Raw genomic sequence first — 7,649 nt, 5'->3', positions numbered from 1 at the left:
TGACGACGACGCACAGGGACGTTCATTAGCAACGTCCCTCTGCGTCGTCACCAAGGCAACGCCTCTATTCCGGGCCCGAAGCACGGAGAAGAGGCCCCCCGGTGAAGATGGCAGCCCGGAACGACTATCCCACCGGACGACCTCCCCACCGGACAGTCCTGCAGCACCGGACCAGCGCACCCTAACGTCCCGCCGAGCGGAGGTGAGTACAAAACTAAAGGGGGTGAGAGGGTGGGGGGGCTGGATGATGTCGAAGGCCGCAGTGGTCTTCAACCTGCGGACCTCCAGATGTTTCAAAACTACAACTCCCAGCAAGCCCGGACAGCCGTTGGCTGCCCGGGCTTGCTGGGAGTTGTGGTTTTGAAACATCTGGAGGTCCGCAGGTTGAAGACCACTGTATCAGACATTGACAAGCGGTGATGATGAAGGGGGGGGGGGCTGATGACATGTGGTGATGATGACAAGGGGATGATGAAGGGGGGGTGGGGATGATGAAGGGGGGGTGGGATGATGACAAGGGGATGATGAAGGCGGGTGTGGGATGATGACAGGGGGATGATGAAGGGGGGTGTGGGATGATGACAGGGGGATGATGACAGGGTGATGATGATGAGGGTGTTAATGACGGGGGTCTGGATGATGACATGGGGGGGATGATTACAGGGGGGATGATGTATTTCCCATCCTAGGCTTATACTTGAGTCAATAACTTTTCCTGGGATTTTGGGGTGAAATTAGGGGCCTCGGCTTATATTCGGGTCGGCTTATACTCGAGTAAATTCTATAAAAAAAAAAAAAAATAATAATAATAATAAAAAGTCATCTAAAAACCAGTCCAGATATAATAAAAGAGGATTTTATGCAAAAATAGAAACAAAAACTAGCACTATCTGACAGAAGGAACTGAAGTTAGTGGTAGTAGTTGTTCACCTGAGGTCGTAGTAGTACAAACTCAACACATATTATAGTAACTACTTGCAGTTCACTTTAACACAGACATAAATATTTAGTCTAACACATGCAGAGGTTGGTGGTAGTAGTCCAATGGTGGTAGTAGTAAATCACAATCGATTCCTAAAAATAAATCATATGTATCTCCTATATAGATGTATAAATGCTGATGTTACAGTATAAAAATAAAAAATAAATAAAATAAAATGCTGAATGCTCATGTAAAAAGTCATTAGAAAACAAAAGACTAGCAGTGTATACAAAAAAAACTGTTGCCATGAAATGTGCCGGATACTTACTACTACCACCATCAGATAAACAACTACTATCACCAACTTTAATTGCTTCTGGGAGATAAGAATATACACTGCTCAAAACAATAAAGGGAACACTAAGATAACACATCCTAGATCTGAATAAATGAACTAATCGTATGAAATACTTTCCTCTTTACATAGTTGAATGCGCTGACAACAAAATCACACAAAAATTATAAATGGAAATCAAATGTATCAACCCATGGAGGTCTGGATATGGAGTCACACTCAAAATCACAGTGGAAAACCCCACTACAGGCTGATCCAACTTTATGTAATGTCCTTAAAACAAGTCACAAAGAGGCTCAATAGTGTGTGTGGCCTCCACGTGCCCGTATGACCTCCCTACAATGCCTGGGCATGATCCTGATGAGGTGGTGGATGGTCTCCTGAGGGATGTCCTCCCAGACCTGGACTAAAGCATCCGCCAACTCCTGGGCAGTCTGTGGTGCAATGTGGCATTGGTGGATGGAGCGAGACATGATGTCCCAGATGTACTCAATTGGATTCAGGTCTGGGGAACGGGCGGCCAGTCCATAGCATCAATGTCTTCCTCTTGCAGGAACTGCTGACACACTCCAGCCACATGAGGTCTAGCATTGTCTTGCATTAGGAGGAACCCAGGGCCAACCGCACCAGCATATGGTCTCACAAGGGGTCTGAGGATCTCATCTCGGTACCTAATGGCAGTCAGGCTACCTCTGGCAATCACATGGGCTGTTTACCCCCCCCCCCCCCCCCCCAAAGATGAACTTTATAGCAAGTATACCAGTGTAATTTGATAGAAGCAGCAGAAGGGAGGGATCAATATTCGAGAATATTCGCATATGTGAATATTCGCCCGGTGGTCTCACACAGTAGTATTAGAGTCTTCTTTAGACCACACAAGCTGGAAGCAGAGAGGGATGGTCACTGTGATGTGTACTGTGGGAAAAAAAAGCAAATATTCGTAATTTCGAATATATAGTGCCATATGTGCGAATATGCGATGTTCGCGAATAAAATTTGAATTGTGAATATTCGTGAGCAACACTACTCTACAACTCTCCAGTAAGTCTACAAGTCTATGTCTGCTGTCACTGAAGTTAGTCAAGTCCTGCACATAGTACAAGTCAAGTATAAATTACAAGTCAAGTTTATTACAAGTATTAGTCCAGCAAGCTGCGTGGTCCTCTGGGTCCTGGTCACCTCTCTGGGAATTCTGGCCATAGCTGTGAAGATAATTACACCTGTCTTCTATTCAGTAAAGCCTCCGGTTACCCTCAACTGGTTGTGGACTCTTTATTCACTACTAGCCTGTGGGATAGCATGGAATCCGGGCGTGTGGTGTTCCAGAACCCGAAAACCCCACTGGCGTCACGAACACATAGGGGTTCATACCATCCGACCCCCGGCGTTAATAACATCTGATTCCAACACTCATCATCGCAACACCCGTGGCCCTGCCACTCACCCTAGTGGCGCACCACATATTTTGGCATCCCACGAACAGGATACGGGTGTGTGCCTTAACCATTCAGTCATCAAGTCAAGTCCGGCCACCCATCTACAGTATGCGGGTGTGGGCAAAAGGCAAGTTGCCGCAAGTCCTACTACCCCCCACGTCTGAACTGTGTCTAATACCAAGTCGCATGTCTTTGCAGAAAGGTGTGCACCAGCCAAGTGTACGGGGCTGTGTCATTGAAATCAGTTTAAGTGCTAGTGCTGAAGAAATAGTGGGGGAGGTGAAGTTTACAGTATTGTCAGTGACGAGAAAGTTAACAAAAAGTGGATTTACAATGTGCAAGATAAGAATGGAAATGATGTTGAGCGCCAAAATGTCTGTTGTACCTGAAAAAGTTAAAGATCCGCTGGAAAAGCGCGCCAAATATTCCCACCAAGGCCAGGGTCCCGCCCCCTGGCATGGAAACAATGTTGTGGTGTCCAGCCCCAAGTGGAACTTGAAAGGTCCGCCCCCTGTTGCCAGGGGGGTGGATGAAGAGAATGCACCGCTGTGCCGCTACCAGTCCGAGGCCCCGCTGATGACGTCCTTCTGGCTGGCGGCCATCTTGTTGGAGACCAATATAAAAGGCAAGCCGGAGTTTGACCTCTTCAGTCTACAGGAAGTGCGGGAGAAGAGCAGCAAGATGGCAGAGGTCCAGCGATCCACGTGTACCGAGAGTCCCAAGATGGAACCGGAGCCTGCCCCCGAGGAGTCTAAAGATGGAAGATTCCCAGGTGAAGCTGTGCCACGAGTACCGGTGACGGCGCCCGGCTCCGGAGATCCAGATTGAGGACCCACTGCTGCGCAGACTCTGCCAATACTTCTATCAAGTAAGTTGTTGCTAGTGGAAGTCCCCGGTAGTCATCCTTTAGTGTCCAGCAGTCCGCCAAAAGACTTACACCCTAGGGGAAGAGCACTAGAAGGAGGATCCCACCTAGTCCAGCACAGGCCGCTGCAGCCTCAGCAATGCCATTCACAACCACCCTACCTCAGGCCCCGGAAGAGGTCAGCAACCTATAGGGGCACAAGAGAGGTAGTCCCCAAAAGAAAATGGTGGGCCAAAGTTAAAGTACATGCTGCCGCGCCGATGGCGGATGGCTACACCCTCTGTCTCAGTTATGCTGCCTCCTTAAAAAATTACACCATCCAAGGCAAAAAGACTGTCCCTTCCTCCCCTCAACAAGTCTGTCTGGTTTGCCGAAAAATGGTGGAGGCTCTGACCCGAGAGGTGCAACCAAGGGACCTAAAGGAGCTGGTCCACAAGCTGATTCCAGGCAGCATTAGTCAAAATGTCATGAGGGCCTGCCACAACATATGCCCCCTAGAGACTGTATACTTTAAAAGAATCAAATTAATCATCCAAGTCCCTGGGGGCCTGACCTGGCCCACTCCAGCAGCTACGGAGCTGAGGCCGGGTCTACAGGCCTCCGGGGGCGCTTGAAAGGGGCCAACTATGGCCCCACTTTACCTGTCCAAGTCAACAGGACCCGTTGGTCTCCTCCCTCCAAGTGTTGAAGGAGCCATAACCAAGGAGGAGCACCCTGATCTCTCAGTGATGGATCCCAAGCATCAAAGTCGTTCCAGTCAAGGTTCTTGTACAGATGTGCCCAGGCCTACTCCTGGGAGCGAGGAAGTTTGGCCTGACCACCGGGCACCAACTAATGTACCCAGGCCTACTCCAGCTGTCAAGGAGGTTTGGCCTAACCAACCGGGAACCCACGACAGTGCCTAGGCCCCCTCCAGTTGTCAAGGCGTGAGGAGCAGGCACCAACAAGTAATCCTTTTGTAGCGAAAGCCGCAGCAGTGCAAGTGGTGGTTACAGTCAATCCCACCATCACTAATTCCAGTCTGTTCCACGTGTCCTGGGACACCCACATTGACTCCATGCAAGGGGCCCAGTCTTGCAACCCTAGGTTCATCTCACAGCCTGGGACCCCACATGGTAGGCGAGACTGGGAGAGAAAGAAGGCTGTATAATTCACTTTGTGTACAGTAAAAATACCAGACTTGGTCGTCAAGACTAACTGACTGTCGTGCAGTAGCACCTTTTGTTGTTTCAGGTTTCCAGCAACAGTTCAAGAAATGTGCCTGACAAGACTGTGTTAAGAAAAGTTCTTCAAATTGCAACCAATCTCGTAAGTCATGTGCCCGGCTTCGGCCGAGAGACTACTTGCTGTAGGAGGTTCTATTAAGTAATGTTCCCGGCATAAGCCGAGAGGCTCCTTGCTTTAGGGGATTCTATTAAGCTGCATACCGGTCTTCTCAGGTTAGGGGACCCTGAGTTGGCTGAAAGATGAACTCCTTATGTCCATGAACTACTGAGCAGTACATGAAGCAATGTAATGTATTTTGGTTTGGTGCAAAGAGGGTCAAGGAGGTATACTGAGTTGTTGTGGTTGAAAAGTGACCTGTCTGTCTTGTATTGTTAATGTCAGTAATAAGAAAAAATGTATACCAAAAGTTGTACACCAAAAGTAATTGTGTACAGTCATGTATGATGTTTGGTTGTCTTCTTGCAGGGGTTTATCCTGACACAGTCGGGAGGAGCACATATTACCCCATCGCCAGCATCTAGTACAAACAAATGTAAATAGTATGTGTGTTACGCCGAGCGCTCCGGGTCCCCGCTCCTCCCCGGAGCGCTCGCTACACTTCCCTCACTGCAGCGCCCCGGTCGGTTCCACGGACCCGGGGCGCTGCGTTACTACCTCCGGCCGGGATGCGATTCGCGATGCGGGTAGCGCCCGCTCGCGATGCGCACCCCGGCTCCCGTACCTTACTCGCTCCCCGTCAGTTCTGTCCCGGCGCGCGCGGCCCCGCTCCCTAGGGCGCGCGCGCGCCGGGTCTTTGCGATTTAAAGGGCCACTGCACCGCTGATTGGTGCAGTGGTTCCAATTAGTGTTTACACCTGTGCACTTCCCTATATCACCTCACTTCCCCTTCACTCCCTCGCCGGATCTTGTTGCCCTAGTGCCAGTGAAAGCGTTCCTTGTGTGTTCCTTGCCTGTGATTCCAGACCTTCTGCCGTTGCCCCTGACTACGATCCTTGCTGCCTGCCCCGACCTTCTGCTACGTCCGACCTTGCTTCTGTCTACTCCCTTGTACCGCGCCTATCTTCAGCAGCCAGAGAGGTTGAGCCGTTGCTAGGGGATACGACCTGGTCACTACCGCCGCAGCAAGACCATCCCGCTTTGCGGCGGGCTCTGGTGAAAACCAGTAGTGACTTAGAACCGATCCTCTAGCACGGTCCACGCCAATCCCTCTCTGGCACAGAGGATCCACTACCTGCCAGCCGGCATCGTGACAGTAGATCCGGCCATGGATCCCGCTGAAGTTCCTCTGCCAGTTGTCGCTGACCTCACCACGGTGGTCGCCCAGCAGTCACAACAGATTGCGCAACAAGGCCAACAGCTGTCTCAACTGACTGTTATGCTACAACAGTTACTACCACAGCTCCAGCAATCATCTCCTCCGCCAGCTCCTGTACCTCCTCCGCAGCGAGTGGCCGCTTCTGGAATACGACTATCCTTGCCGGATAAATTTGATGGGGACTCTAAGTTTTGCCGTGGCTTTCTTTCCCAATGTTCATTACACTTGGAGATGATGTCGGACCAGTTCCCCACTGAAAGGTCTAAGGTGGCTTTCGTAGTCAGCCTGCTGTCTGGAAAAGCCCTGGCTTGGGCCACACCGCTCTGGGACCGCAATGACCCCGTCACTGCCTCTGTACACTCCTTCTTCTCGGAAATTCGAAGTGTCTTTGAGGAACCTGCCCGAGCCTCTTCTGCTGAGACTGCCCTGTTGAACCTGGTCCAGGGTAATTCTTCCGTTGGCGAGTATGCCGTACAGTTCCGTACCCTTGCTTCAGAATTATCCTGGAATAATGAGGCACTCTGCGCGACCTTTAAAAAAGGCCTATCCAGCAACATTAAAGATGTTCTGGCCGCACGAGAAATCCCTGCTAACCTACATGAACTCATCCATCTTGCCACTCGCATTGACATGCGTTTTTCCGAACGGCGTCAGGAGCTCCGCCAGGATATGGACTCTGTTCGCACGAGGCGTTTCTTCTCCCCGGCTCCTCTCTCCTCTGGTCCCCTGCAATCTGTTCCTGTGCCTCCCGCCGTGGAGGCTATGCAGGTCGACCGGTCTCGCCTGACACCCCAAGAGAGGACACGACGCCGCATGGAGAATCTCTGCCTGTACTGTGCTAGTACCGAACACTTCCTGAAGGATTGTCCTATCCGTCCTCCCCGCCTGGAAAGACGTCCGCTGACTCCGCACAAAGGTGAGACAGTCCTTGATGTCTACTCTGCTTCTCCACGTCTTACTGTGCCTGTGCGGATGTCTGCCTCTGCCTTCTCCTTCTCTGCTGTGGCCTTCTTGGACTCTGGATCTGCAGGAAATTTCATCTTAGCCTCTCTCGTCAACAGGTTCAACATCCCGGTGACCAGTCTCGCCAGACCCCTCTACATCAATTGTGTAAACAATGAAAGATTGGACTGTACTATACGTTTCCGCACGGAGCCCCTTCTAATGTGCATCGGATCTCATCACGAGAGGATTGAACTGTTGGTCCTCCCCAATTGCACTTCTGAAATCCTTCTTGGACTTCCCTGGCTTCAACTCCATTCCCCAATCCTGGATTGGTCCACTGGGGAGATCAAGAGTTGGGGGCCCTCTTGTTCCAAGGACTGCTTAAAACCGGTTCCCAGTAAACCTTGCCGTGTCCCTGTGCTTCCTCATGTAACCGGTCTCCCTAAGGCCTATATGGACTTTGCGGACGTTTTTTGCAAAAAACAAGCTGAGACTCTACCTCCTCACAGGCCTTATGATTGTCCCATTGACCTCCTCCCGGGCACTACTCCACCCCGGGGCAGAATCTATCCTCTGTCCGTCCC

The sequence above is a fragment of the Hyla sarda genome, chromosome 5 (genome assembly GCF_029499605.1).
Source record: "Hyla sarda isolate aHylSar1 chromosome 5, aHylSar1.hap1, whole genome shotgun sequence".
NCBI classification, from domain to species: domain Eukaryota; kingdom Metazoa; phylum Chordata; class Amphibia; order Anura; family Hylidae; genus Hyla; species Hyla sarda.
The sequence above is the reverse complement of the archived record's forward strand: the minus strand, read 5'-3'. Positions refer to the sequence as shown.